General features: G+C 38.8%; 1 long non-coding RNA gene across 1 annotated transcript in view; it reads right to left on the bottom strand.

The window, feature by feature from the left end:
* Window positions 1-582: 582 nt before the first annotated feature.
* LOC113602886 (uncharacterized) overlaps window positions 583-15534 on the bottom strand; it is a 42453-nt gene continuing 27501 nt past the window's right edge. The window contains exon 3 of the long non-coding RNA XR_003424417.2: window positions 583-3146. This is a non-coding gene — a long non-coding RNA (uncharacterized LOC113602886). The remainder of the gene's footprint in view (window positions 3147-15534) is intronic.

The following is a 15534-nucleotide window of genomic DNA, read 5'->3' as shown; positions in this document are numbered from 1 at the left end:
ACTTCTTGATAATAGATACTAATAGATATGCACTAAATTAATCCTGAGTTGTTTATTTCCTCTGTGGTTAAGGAGTATTACCTGATGTTTGAGCTGCTTTTTTACTAGCTTAGGTATTAAAACTTCTTTGTGACTGAGTGTCAGCTAGAATCAGTTTTACTTATTTGGTAAAAATAATCTCAAACTAATTTGACAGCATAAACGCAGCCTATAAAAAGAGGAAGGTACGTTGTTCTTTAGAGATATCAGGCCACTACGCCGCGGCAAGACATCACATGTCTTATTTTTTTCTAAAATTAATTCCTTTAACTTCCATAAAATCTGAGTTAAAAATCAGGACTTTCCAAAACTTCATGAAATAATCTGCAGGTGCTGACATGTTGATAGCCACTGAGCCAAGAAGAACAAAGTTAACATCAAAACTGGTTACGTTTTGGAATATTCTAACATCTGGGCATTAAGTTGGACAGAGTATCGGTGAATCTCAGCTCCGCATTAGAAGAGCTCAGAAGCCGCCCAGCATGAAAAAGAAATAGAGACAATCAGAAGTTTGCAGGAGCGGGCCAGGCACCATCTGGGCTATGTAGGAGGGCTGGTGGGGAAAAAGGAACATGATGGCATATGCTAGGAAAGTACAGATTGTAAAGAAGGGTAGCACCCTGGTTTTTCAGACAAGTTACTACATTTTTGTTGCAAAACAGCCCTCTAAGATTTGGGAGAAAGAAAACACTGGTTTCAGGTGAGCTGCATGGCAGGACTCTCAACCCTGAAGGGATGGGGACGGGAGGTGGAACGTGTATCTATTATAGCCCAGGATGTATACATAAGTGTTCATGGGTGTAAATCTCCTAACAGTTGAGTAAAAATCTTGGGGGAGGAACCATGTCTAAAATGTCTCCTGCATTCCCCGCAGAAATGCAATGCGGGGCATGTGAGAATGGCAGAAACACTGTATTTGGGACTCAACATCTGGGTTTAATTACCATCTGTGTTTTTCTAAGAAAGTCAACCTCTCAGCCTGACTTTTCGTCTGCAGCAGAGAAAGGGGGTGAGGGGGGTGGTTCATGCCAGCCCAGCTTGTTTTTTCAGGGCTTTTGTCAGAATGAGTAGATTAATATATGAGAAGATGCTGCATAAACTGCAAAAAGCTGATGATATGATACCTGGAACACAAGAGCGGCAAGTATTTGTTGATACACTGGTTTTTTGATGAGGATTGATGTGTGACTCATCTGTGGAAGGATTCCTTTCCATTTACTTCAGAGTTTCTCTATCTCAGCACTATTGACATTTTGAACCAGATAATTCCTCACTAAGGGGGAACAAGGATGGGAGGGTTGTCTATGCAATCCCCGAAGTTTACAAACGATATATCCCACTACCTCTACCCATTGGATGCCAGCAGCAGCCTCTCCACCCCTCTCCACCCCCGCTGTGAGTTGGGACAACCAAAAATGTCTCCAGACGTGGCCAAATGTCTTTGTGAATAGGAGTGGGAGGGCAAACATTGCCCCCCAGCTTAGAACCATTGATTTAATTTAGAGACAAGAATCTGAGAAAGCCATATGAGTTTTGTTTGATCTACCCGTGGGCCAGAAATGATAGCCAGTGGTAGTTATCTGTGATTACCCCATAGAAGGCACTCTGTTAAGCTATTTATACCTCTATTAACTCATTTAATCCTAGAACAATGAGGTGGTTCAACCAACCTTCATTTTACAGATGAAGAAATTGAGGCTTAAAGGGTTGAAGCGACTTGCCCAGGTTCGAAGTTAGGATAAAGGAGAGCTTTGTGTCTGGATCCTGCTCTGTAGGATTCCAAAGTCTTTGCTCTTCTTACCCATTCCTGCTGTGCTTCCTCACATGAGATAAGATGATCAAAACAACCTCACTCTCTGCTGGACATTTGCCAACACTTGCAGGGGTGAACCTGATTTGAGCCCTCAGTAGGATTAAGCATGCAGCCAGCTAAGGGCTCTAGCTGCTTGGTAAGTATTATTTACATGAGCCGTGGAACTAGGCAAGGCATAAAAACATCAGGCCTGTCTCCTGAAAGGAGATAGGCCGCAAGTCCTAACGTATTCATGCTTGATCATGTAATTCCATAGAAACTAGTTTTCGTGGGAGAAATTGCATTTCTTTGTAAGCGCAATTGTATTTTTTTACTGTAGTGATATGGAAAGAGGTGACGCTGTCCAAAAGTAGGAGACACAATTGGTAAGGATATGTTGATTAAAGTACATATGACTTGATAGGTATGAGTGCCAAAACCTTTCCATGGGATCAATAAGCTCAGGGCAAATGCTGTTACTCATTAAGCATCTACGTGGTTATGTTTTGGCAGGTGCTTAACAAAAAGTTAATGACCAATGACTTCATATCTAGAATCCAAGCCCTTTCAAAATACAGAAGCTGCTAGTATTATGTGTACAAGGTAAGCAATATGTGTCAAGTCACAGAAGTCAAGAGAGGGCAAAAGAAAACTTTAATTACAGAATGATGTACATACAACATGGATCATTCCACAGGTACTGTCAATCATTAATGCCGTCTGAAAGAGTACCCTGGGTAGCCAGGGTATTTAGTTTCTTAAGAGATCCGGCCCTGGTGGATGATTCCTTTTCAGCTTCCCATGTACAAGACTGTAACTGCTAATTTACCACAGGGAAGCCTGATTTCATTTCCCTCCAAAGTCTATTCTGCTCCCCCAAACCAACTAGAATTCCCAGCTTCTGCAATTTGATCCGCATATCTCTTTCCTTAAATAATAATCTTGACTCTTGATAATGGAAGAGCCATTTCTTTCTCTCGACAAGAACACACTTGTGTTCCCACCAGGGGCAGCAGATCTAGAACGTAACCAGTCAGAGGTTTAATTTGAGCACAACCAGGCAGGGCATCATTACAATTTTGCCTTCAGCTTCCACGGTTGGCCTCCCAGTGTCCAGTCAGTCCACACCGCACTGCCACCCTTGCACCCTGCGAGAGTATTTGGGGAAGTTCCTGGCTCTGTGCTCACTCCCCAGAAGATGTTCTATATGTGTTAGTTTTATTGAGCCATGTTGCCACCTTCATCTGATTCAGACCAAGCCTCAGGTGGTAAGTCAGGACTTTTTCCATTACAAAGGACAGAACCCAACTCCAATCTGTGGAGGCAAAACAGAGAAGTTATTATCTGCCCTACATGAAAAACTTTAGGCATCAGCAGAACTATAGGACGTTAGGATTCTGGGACCCTCCCAAACCAACTACACAGCCCTTTTAAGTTATAAAGAACCCTCTCATGCGTTGGACTGTTTAAAGAAAAACATTTTTTTTTTCTTTAAACCCTAAGAGGTAGGCAAGACAGGTGTTATCTTCATTTTCTGGATGCTAATTAAATGATGTCCTCAAGGTCTCTCAGCTGGTAAGTTACACGGCTGATTACTAATTGACCCCAGGTATTCTGAGTCCTAAATACTGTGCATATCCCAATATAGCATATCTTGAAAGTAAAGTACCAGACAAGATCCTTATCCTCAAGACACTCAATTAACAGTGAAAAAGGACAAAAAGAAACTGACGTCCTTAAAAGCACTTTCTTGTGAAGAATTGTTTTGTGTTTTAATAGTACTACTTCATTTGCATATGAACAATTCTACAGGACTATTTCCTAGAACTTCTAATAAAAGAACACGCAAAAGAGAATTTGACACTTTATTTTGCCACAATCATACTAAACAGACAAATGGACTAAGGACCACATCATTATCACCAGCATGTTACCATCACGTTGCTATCACCAGCAGTAATCACAAGTACCTAGGTAGGTACCCAGATCCAACTAGAAGCCCTGTGTGTCTCAAAAGCAGGTACTGCATTTCACTCACCATCATATCCCTGACGCTACGCATAATTTTGGTTGAATTAATGGAGAACAAATCCTAGTGTGTCATAAAATCTGAAGAATGAGTAGAGAAAAAAATGGAACTCCAAAGACTTTTATGAGGGCCATGACGATAGATATTATTCTTTTTGAAAGTATAATGAAAATTAATCATTTCTTGAAATTCCCATTGGCTATAAATGAAGATTATTAATTGATGAAGGACACACGTAAGTTACCCTATTATTGTGGAGCTATATAACGTTTCAACAGAATTAAAATGGAAAGGTACTGGTCTGGACCCGGTTCCCTGTCCCACATCAGGGACTTTCTGCCACCAAATATCCACTCTTCACTTGTGGGTTTACTCAACAGAAAGTTGTAGTCCCCAGTTCCAGTAATAAAACAATTCTGCCTCCTCCCTGTGTCCCCCCACAACTAACCAGAGCTCTCCTTTCTCCCTCTCAGAACCCAAAGTCTAAACTCATGGTCTCCCTGTTGTTCATCCCTCATTCATTTTTCATACCGACTCTGTTTTCACCACCTCTGTTTTGCTCAACTCGTTCTGATGCCATATTCTAATTTCAGATTCCAAAGTATTCTTTCTATTTATCTTACTTGACCTCTCTCTAGCATTTGACATTATAAACTACTCCTGCCTTAAAATTCTCCCCTCCAAAGGCCACATTCTCTGGATTTTCCCTGTTGACTCATTCACATGTTAGATTAGCTCCCTCCCTTCCATTCTCCCTCCTAAATGCTATTAATCCTCAAGGTCCCATTGTCAACAACCTTTTCTGTGGGCATACTCTTTTAGCAAATCTTATCTATACCTATGCCCTCAATTACTGTCAATGATTTAATATCTCCCAAATCTCTGTCTCCATGCCTGATCACTAAGTCCACAAACAACTCAGCTGTCCTACAGGCATTACGGTTTCAACAGGTCCCAAACCAGCTGTATTGTATCAAATCCCACCAGGCTTCGCATCACTCACTCCTTGTCCCCGTGAATACCAGTATTATCCGCTCCATTGCCCAAGTCGGAAGCTTTAGTCATTCCAGACAATTCTGCCAAATTCTCTCTCAATTCTTTCTAAATGTTTCTTGTTTGTGGCCCCTGTTTCCTGTGCTCACTGACACTCTCAAAATGTTTCTCCTAGTTCTTACGAAAAAACTCCTTATTTGGTCTATGTGCAATCCTACCCGTTCACCTGCCCCTGTTTCCCCATCCCCACCATGCATTCATCTCTTAAACAGCTGTCAAAGTCCATTCTACAAACCAAATCTGATCATGTCATTTCTGTGCCTAAAATGTCTCAGTGGTTTCCCATTGTCTTCAGGATGAAATTTTAACTCCACACCATGCTTCTCTTACAAAGCCCTCCATTAGCTGACTCCAGAAAACTCCTGCCTCATCTCACAGACACTTCAGTTTATCTCTGTATTTAGAGCTCTAACACCAAATAGGCCTTTAACAGGCACCTACTGACTGACTGACTGAATGAATGAATGAATGAATGAATTCTGAGAAAGGTGCCCTTAGATTTAAAAAAAATGTCATATGGCTTCTTTTTATCTTCAACAAACAATGTTTTTATATAAAAATTAATTCCAAAGTTCCCTTGTTTTGAAGCTTAACATGTATCATCCAATCAATAAGGTCTTAAATCTGTTCCTCTTTTTAGGAAACACATCATCTAAAGAGAGCATTTAGTAAGATATTTTAGAATACCCCCCACCCCAAATATATGAGGAATTCCTGAACTTCTAAAAGGCTATGTTCCAAAAATTCTTTTATGACTCGGTTCTGTGAAGCTTGGAAATGTATTTTCTCATAGAACCAATGCTTTATATATTTTATTTAATTTATGCTTAAACTATTTTTAAAATGATTTAAGTACTATATAATAAAATACTCACGTCATAAGCTTTTAAAATAATGAAAGAAGGCCTGTAACAATACATATGGCCTATGGAAAGTAATTATATTATAAATCCCATAAACTTACACTAACCCAAAACCAAGTAGAAATTTAACTGAGAGTCCTATCAGCTAATACAATTTAAAAGAAAGATAATAATGAGGGCTTTTTCTTCTTTTTTTTTTACCTCTTTTTTACATTTTTAGGCCTCTTTTTTGCTTCTCTTCTAATAAAATGGTATATACTAATCCAGCAGGAGACTTTTTTTTGTACTGAACTCTCAGAAGAAATTTGTGACACAGAATCTTCTATAAGGAATGTTTAACAACCTGGTGGGCAGAGATAATTTAATAGAAAAGCAAAGATATCATGCATTTGACCCATTCTCAGAGCAACCATTGATGAAACTGATAGCACATTTAATTATATTCCAAAAAGGGCATTTCTGTAAGTTATTCAAGTAATATATACCTACCTCTCTAATGATCTAACTTGATATGGAATCGACACTAGTCGTAGCCAACACAAATCACTTAAATGTGTGCATATGCATGATCTCATTTAATCTTTACAAAAACTCTATGAGGTCAGTACAATTATTGCCACTCCATTTTACAGATAGGAAAACTGAGGCAAAGAAGCGAATGGCTTATGGAGTTCACACAGCTACATTAGTAATAGTGCCCTTTTCTCGCTCAAATATTAATGATCTAATTTGAGAGTTCAAAGGAAGTTGAATGGGACAAATTTTGAGTTTGAGCTTTCTGTTGACCTTAAAATGGGTTGGTTTACTCTTTCCAATGTTCTCCTACTCTGTTTTCCTCCGTGCTCACTGGATTTCTTTGGTCTGACCAACCAAATTTGCTCCCCACACTAGGGTTTTACACTTGAAAAAAACCTTTCAACCAAGAAAATATTTTTTCTCTTAACTCTACCTTGAACAAGTTTCCAAAAATCTTTATGTAACTAATGGTTTAATATAAATCAGGTCCCAGCTCAAAAGTCACGTGAGTCCCTCCTTGAGCACCCAATCTAGAGAAGCCTACTAGTATATTCTCTATCACTAGATTTTATTTTTAAACATTATTAATACTTCATTTATTCTATTTTCCCGACTTCTAGAACTGTGTTGTCTAATAGAAATATGATGTAAATCAAGCCACATATGTAATTTTAAACTTTCCAGTTGCCTCATTAAAAAATGTGAAAAGAGGGGTGCCTAGGTGGCTCAGTCAGTTAAGTGTCCGACTTCGGCTCAGGTCATGAGCTAACAGTTCGTGGGTTCAAGCCCCACATTGGGCTCTGTGCTGATAGCTCGGAGCCTGGAGCCTCTTTCAGCTTCTGTGTCTCCCTCTCTCTCTCTCTCTCTCTCTCTCTGGCCCTCCCCTGCTCATGCTCTCTCTCTGTCTCAAAACTAAATAAACATGAAAAAAAGGTTTTTTTAATGTGAAAAGAAACCCAGCTAACTTTATAAATTGTATTTAACTTGATTGATATATCTAAAATACCACCATATCAATATGAAAACAATATAAAAACTGAGATATTTTATATTCCTTTTATCCTGTTGAGTATTCAAAATCTTGTGTATATTTATTTTTTATTTGTTTAAGTTTATTTATTCATTTTGAGAGAGAGAGGCAGAGAGAGAAGGAGAGAGAGAATCCCAAGTAGGCTCCACACTGTCAGCATGGAACCTGATGTGGGGCTCAGTCTCACAAACTGAACCATGAGATCATGACCTGAGCTGAAATGAAGAGTCAGATGTTTAAGCAACTGAGCCACCCAGGCTCCCCTATCTTGCATATATTTTACACTGGCAACATATTGCATATCAAATGAACACATTTCAGGTGTTCAGTAGCTTCATGTGGCTAGTGGCTACCATATTGGACAAGGCAATTTAAAATGTAAACTCTTGTTCACCGGTGGATTTCCAGAACCTAGCATAACAGTGTCTGGCTCTTCATGTATTCCATAAAGTTGGAGAATAGAGGAATATTGAATGTGTGGACTATAAGTATTCTCTGCCTTAGATTGAAAGAAGATCCGTATCCTATTGGTGCCTAATTTGCAGTGACAAAGATAATGTTTTCTTGTATAATTTTAGGTGAATCAGGTCAGATTTACTTGCCACTTGGGTTTATTTTTGACCAAGGAAAAAAATATGTGATACTAGATAACTGGACACTATTTCACAGGTGCATCCCTTACTGTGGTTCTCCAAAAGATATCCACATCCTGAGCTGTGAAATTTATAAATGTTACCTTATATGGTAGGGGGAAAAAGGACTTTGCAGATGTAATTAAGTTGTCTTAAGACTTAAATGAAGTCTTATCTTGAGATGGAGAAATTATCCTGAATTACCCAGATGAACTAAACATAATCACATGTATCCTTAAAAGAGGGAGGCAAAGGGAGATCTAACCATAAAAAAAGGAGAAGGTAATGTAACCATGGAAGCAGAGATTGGAGCCACAAACCAAGGAACACCAGTAGCCACCACAAAATGAAAGAGGCAAAAGACTGACTCCCCTGGAGCCTCTAGAAAGAATACAGCTCTGCTGACATGTTGATTCAAACAGGGAAACCGACTTCAAATATCTGACATTCAGAACTGTAAAAAAGTGAGTGTGGGTTGTATTTAGGTTTGTGTAATTTGTTACAGCAGTCATAGGAAACAAATATACTTACTGATTTTCAAGCTGCCTCCATATTAGATGTAATTCTCTGATAGCTTGCAAACTAGCCCCAGTCTCCACTCCTCTCTGTATACCTGTCTTTTTGCAACGGGAATTAGCCGCTGCTCTCATTAAGAGGTTATGGTTAGTTTCTCCACCCTATCTGTTGCTTTGCCCAAAACAGGATGCCACAGAAGCAACATTCTGCCAGCTCCTAGTCCAGGCCTCAGGAGGTCTTGATGCTTTCTCCTCCTTACCTGGAACTCTTTGCCCTTCCATGTGAAGAAGCCTGTTCTAGCCTGCTGGATGCACCCAGGTGCCTCCCATTGCCCAACCGTACAGTGAACCATCTGTTGGACATGTGAATGAGTCATTTCAGGCCAGCCAACTCCCAGGTGACCTGACTGCAGACAAATGAACGATCTTTCTATAAACCAAAGGAACTGCCTAACTGAGCCTAGCCCAAATTGCCAACCTGTGGAATTGTGAGCTTGTTAAATCCTTGTTGTTTAAAGCTACTAACTGTTGAGGTAGCTTGTTATGTGGCAATAATTAACAAATATATTCCCATAAAGCATATTCCTTCTACACGTGTTCAAGTCTGCCATACAAATTCAGAGGAGTTTGTCAAAAAGAGAACTGTTCGTAGTCTCACTGGGGGACAGCAGACTGGGGGACTGTTCGTAGTCTGGGGGACAGCACTGACTACTCCATTTCCTACTGGAACTCTACAGAGCTAAAATTTTCTTACAGAAGTAACATTTCATCCTACTGAATATCTCGGTGAATACTTGTCTAAAGTCAACTGCTCATCATGTATCACAGTAGAAGTAATACAGGCCTAGAATTTCAAGTTAGGTAGAAGCTGATAGCTGACCTAAACATTTATTAAATACCTTGTCTCCTGCCAAATACAATTTTGAATGACACTAAACCCTTTTTGCCCAGGAAAAGTGAATTCGTTGTAAAATATACCTCTGATAACTTTAAGAACTGACCTGTTGAACAGGTGATTAGTCTTGTCGACCTGAATCCTGGAGAATAGCTATCAAAATCATGATTCTAATTTTGGCACAGTTGATTTGAAATTGCATTTTCTGACAATAGTTAACATCATTTCAGTTAGTTCTTATTCTTATTGCTGAATAAGAATAAAACTATGTCACCAGAATAGAGGAGGATGCTAGTATCCCTGTTTGCTAAGGCGGGAAGATATATACTCAGTTTATCGGGATGATATTCAAATTGGAAATTAAGGGGTACCAGGACACAACTTGTCTACCAATGTTTAAAATCGAAATCCAGTGATGGGGCGCCTGGGTGGCGCAGTCGGTTAAGCGTCCGACTTCAGCCGGGTCACGATCTCGCGGTCCGTGAGTTTGAGCCCCGCGTCGGGCTCTGGGCTGATGGCTCAGAGCCTGGAGGCTGTTTCCGATTCTGTGTCTCCCTCTCTCTCTGCCCCTCCCCCGTTCATGCTCTGTCTCTCTCTGTCCCAAAAATAAATAAACGTTGAAAAAAAAAATTTTTTTAAATAAAAAAAAAGAAATCCAGTGAAAAACTGACACTTGACTAGCAGTCCAGGCTGCAGACTGTCCCAATGGCTTGCTAAAATACCTGTGAAGGCAAAAGAAAGACAAAAATTGATGACAACAAAAACTATAACTGACAGTCATCCTACTGCAAGAAACAGAAAATTCCATTAACTGAAGGAACTAGGGAGATGAATTGTAAATCATAATCAGCAACCACTTTAAATAGAGAAAGTTGACAACATAAAGAATATAGGATGAGCTTTCTTTCACTGTGTATCATGCAGATCAAAGACTGAGGATCAGTACTTGCCAGAATGCCAGGCAATAGATGCTATTCAGGACTCAGATAACCTTTGAAAGGAGTGAGTGTGCTATACCCCAACCCGGCCCTCATCGTTACCTGCCTCTCTTTGCAGAATGAGACACGTGTGTGTGTGTGTGTGTGTGTGTGTGTGTAGCAGGAGGAGCTCGTGGTGACAATAGATATACTGCGATATACTGCATGCTTGGAAACAGCTTCAACAAGTAATGTACTACGGACGGAAATGAAAATAAGAACAATCTTGTTAGTCAAATATGGGGTTTCTAGTTTTGCTTTTACTCCCTGGATCCAAATAACACGTATCAAACAATAGATAGAATCCATCTCAATCCAGTCAACCTGCAGCACTTAAATCGTCTAGGACTTGTGAACATTAATTTGCCCCCAAATGGAAATCTAAAAAGTCAGCTATACTGACAACCAATAAGCCATAATCAGATAAGAAGCCACCCAAAGGCCCTATCTATTGGCAAACACCTTGTAACAGGATGAGTAAGCAGGAAACAAACAAACAAACATGAGGGCATATGACATTCTTTAGCACAAGGGAAATTCTCGTCACAATGAAAGAAAAAAAAAACTTCTGGGTGTTTTTGATAGGATAACAGAAGATTAAAAAACTTTGAATTAGGATTAAAATTCAAAAGGGGTGATAAAAACAGAATTGGAATAAGGTAATATTTAAATAATACTAGAAATGAAAAGACTGAACTAAAATAGAAGGCTGTAATAAAACTTAATCATTAACAAAACTGAGACAAAAAAGATATTGAATTAATGACTTGAAAGTCAAAATTTAGAAGGCTTTTTGGAAAATGAAAAGAAAAAAATTTAAAGGTGATAGGAATAAAGTCCAGAGAATAGAAATTCAATAAATGACTACATCAGTATTATTGAAGAGCCCTGAATCAAAAGAGCAAAATCAAAGTTGAATATATAATAGAAAAAAATTTTACTGACTGAAATGAAGAACTGAGTCTTCAAATTTAAAAGATTTGTATTATAAAAATAATGAAAAAGGAGCCATAACAAGATACATTGTAGCCCATTTGTATTACAAAGGTGAATAAATCCCTATCATTGTTCACATTGTTGAGTTGCTGAGTTGTGTAAATTCTTTATATATTAATATATACATACTTATATATATATATTTATATATAAATTTTATATATTTTATATAAATTCTTTATATATTTTGGATATTAACCCTTTATTAGATATGTCATTTGCAAATATCTTCTTCCATTCTTTAGGTTACCTTTTAGTTTTGTTGATTGTTTCCTTCACTGTGCAGAAGCTTTTTATTTCGATGTAGTCCTAATAGTTTATTTTTGCTTTTGTTTCCCTGGCCTCAAGAGACAATTTTTTTTTTCTCAATACAAATTTTCAAGTTTCTGAGCATGTTAGTCAACTCAGGCTACCATAACAAAATACCACAGATGGTGGTTTACACATCAGAAATGTATTTTCTCCCAGTTCTGCAGGCTAGAGATCTAACATCAAGGTGTGACAGGGCTCATTTCTGGTGAGACCACCTTTCCCAGTTTGCCAATGGCCACCCATTCCCTGGCTGTGTCCCCACATGTCCTTTCCTTTGTGTAGGCATGAAGAGAGAGGGACTAGCTGGCGGCTCTTCCTCCTCTTACACGACCACCAATCCTATCAGAGTAGGCCCCACCCTTATGACCTCATATAACCTTAAATACCCCAGCTCCAAATCTAGTCAAAGTCCGTGTCAGGGTTTTAACATATGAATTTGGCAGCGAGGAGAGACACAGTTCAGTCCAAAACACTGGGTTTTACTCAAAGTATGATTTTACATAATACTCTTTTCTGCCTTTTCAGTGTGCTTTACCAAACTAAGAGATGGTTTCGGTAAACGCTGAGCAGCTAGGAATCCTGGCTATGACTTCACAGTACTTACTTAGCAGAGAGTACTCTACCCAGAATTACTGAGTAACATATTACTCCTTTTTGCAGAGAGTGACTCCTTCCGAGCTCCTCCTGCCGTCTCAGCTTTCTCAGTCCCAAGATCTCACAATGCCAGGTATGGGTATATTCACATTCAGCAATAGTTCTGTTAAGGAAAGAAAAGTAAACAGAAATGGGACTAATTTTGGAAAAGTTTTCTATACCCCCAAATGAAGATAATTATAAAGTTCTTTATTAAATAATAATATTGAGCCTGTCAATATGTACCACGGGCCTTAAAATTCATTGATTTTATAATTCTCCTTTTCAGAATTTGTCCTAAGGATGTCGTCAGAAATTTGGCCATAGATGTATGTAAAGCTGTCCATTGGCATTATGTGTTAACAACAAAAATATCAGCAGCTTGCATAAGGGAATGGTTAAGTAAATTGTGATATAGTCTGACCCTTAAGTACTATATATACATTAAATGTAAAGATTGCCTGAAAATGTGACATGAGACAAGAATATATTATTCATGAAACAGTATAAACTAATGTAACATTGTGTGTCAACTACACTTCAATTTTTAAAAAAAGTAATTATTACCTTAGAGGAAAAAAATTTTTTAATGTGCTAGAAAGGAAATGTGAGCCTTATTTGGTACTTGGTTCGGTTGTAAATAATGTTGACATAGTCATAACAATGTAAACAGAAAAGACTTTTCCTACTAAAAAAAAATGATATCTGTAAAAGCAAAGGAGAAAGGAAATGTGTGAAGGTGTTCATTGGTAAGGGACAAATGGAGAAGAGGTAAGCTTTCATCTTTCATAGAAGGAAGTCAGAAGATAATAAATAAAATGGAAAAACTCAAGAAATAACAACATAGAGATGCTATTTAAAGATGAAAAGTAGACACCAGAAGACATTGCTAAAACATCTGTGAGAAGGGAATATGGGGCTCAGAGAAGTAGACACAGGTAACTGCTGTTTGTGTTATAAGTCTAGTAAAAACAAAAATTTTGACTTTTAAAATTCTATTTATGTATGTAACATTGGTAAAAATAAACAACTAACATTAAAATTTTAAAATAACGTAAACCAAACCCATGAGCAAATTTAGCAGGCCAGAATCTTTCAATCTACTGTACTTCCCTGACTCCTCTTAGGATAGAATTTTTTGTAAGTGTGAAGTCTGTTTCTAAACTCAGGGGCAATACTGCCATTTGCATTACTTAGCGTTTTGTAGCATTTTAAGGTCTAGTGAAGATACAGAACCACGTCAGCTCATCTGTCAGAAAAGTGGCGGATACAGAGGAACAGGTACACACAGAGCTGGAAGAGCAAGATCTAGTCTTCGCGTCCAGAGTGATTCCCAGATATAACGATGAGCTTATATGGGAGCTGCTGTTTCTGCCATCAGAAGATCAGAAAATAGGGGAAATGTGATCGTTCGTTCCGGAGCACACCCCCCTAGCTGCAATCCACATCAGCAAAAGGGATGCTCTGTGTCCCACCTCTCAACACCCAAGAAGTTAGAAACAGCCTTGCTGCAAAGAACCGAATTCTCTGTGTCGAAGTCTGCCCAAATCAACAAGAGAAGCACAGCCACCTGACTTCTGACTTCCGAATTTCAAGCGGAGATCTGGGAAAATCTCAGCTGTGAGGGAAGCTGAGAAATGCAGGCTTTGACTTTCCAGCCCCTTTTCTTCAATAAGGCATGACCCAAAGGTCAGAATGGAGTTGAGTGAGCCAAAGAACAGTATTTTTACAAGGCATATATAATCTATACCTGCTAATTAGCTAACAGGCCCCAGATGAGATCGGTCACCTGCTCTTGGTCTGGACTAAAGCTAATAAAGTTATTAATTCCTTAATGTGGAACAGTTAGGAGAGGTCCTAAAACTGATCCTCTCAGAAGGGCTAGAATTTGATGAAGAGTCAATGCTTAATGATAGTTAATAACATTATATATTTATATATATTGTCTATCATATTATAACATTATGGCTGATATTCTGGACGCTGAAAAACATGATAGGCATTCATGGAGAAAACAGTTTCAGACAAATAACCAATCTGGACAGAAAGATCTGCTGATGAGTTTATGGAGAGAGTGCAGAAAGGCAGATTAATTGGAAAATTTAACCCTGTATACCATTCAGATGATAGATTCAAGCCAACTCAGAATGGCTTTTTGTTTGCGGTAGAATTCAAGAAATCTTCTTTAACTGGATTTTAGTATACTCAACACTCTTTCTTATGTAAAGCGGGGGTTTAGTGCATCAAAAACTGAAGTAAGGGTCCTGTTCATGGGAAGTTTGAGAGTTTAACCCTAATAGTCAAGGAAGCATATGGGGTCATTCTGTGGTTTAGAAAACAAAAAAAGTCAAAGAGAATACCAATATCTTAGAGCCCGTGGTAGGGATCATCCCAGTCCTAGTCAACTCCTTACTTTCTATGAAAAAGGGAGAGTTTAGAAAAGCCACCATTCCAGACACTAGGAGAATCTTTTTGTGTTTACTTTAAAAGGAGGCTATAGTGTTTAGAATAGTTTGCCCTTTGGCTAAAGGAGACTGTACACACATACAACAAATACACATATCACATACATAAACACACATTTTTAAGGCTGGATTAAAATTCCAATATAAGTAGCGAAAGATTCCAAATGTTATTAGAAATAAAGTGACATGTATGGATGTTCCTTCAACGAATTTTATCAATAAGAGACTGAATTGTCCCAGAAATAAGAGCAGTGTTGGTCCTTGGCACCTTTGCCCTCACGTTCATTCCTAAGCTTCCCCCTCTTCTGCTCTGCTCTGTATGCAGAAGGTCTGACCAACAGGCTGTTTTTTCCCAGACCCCTTTGTCAACCGCCATCCTATTATATGTAAGCAATGAGAAAGGCTTATCAGAGATGCAGAAAGAAGAGAGAAGGGGCGGTATTTCCCCTTCTCTGCCTTGGGGATCATTTCTAGCGGGAATTCTGTCTCCTCCTTAACTGCAGCGGCAAGTGAAAGACGCCACCCTGGTTCCAGCTTCCCTCTGGGATCCCAGGCCACCGAGCTCTGATAAATACCACCTCCTCCTTCTGTGCCTCCAGCAGTTACTAATCTCATACATGACAACTTCTGTTTTCTCGGTTGGACTCTGCTAAAATCATTGCAGAAATTCTTTTGTGTTGATCTATAGTTCTCCTTGGAGCAAGACGGTTGATACGTGGCCTGTGAGTCTTCTGAGTAGTTAACTTCAGTAATTTTTTTTTTATTTAAGTTTATTAATTTTTCCTAG

The sequence above is a fragment of the Acinonyx jubatus genome, chromosome B4, assembly GCF_027475565.1.
Source record: "Acinonyx jubatus isolate Ajub_Pintada_27869175 chromosome B4, VMU_Ajub_asm_v1.0, whole genome shotgun sequence".
Lineage (NCBI taxonomy): Eukaryota > Metazoa > Chordata > Mammalia > Carnivora > Felidae > Acinonyx > Acinonyx jubatus.
This window is presented reverse-complemented; position numbering and strand designations above follow the sequence as displayed.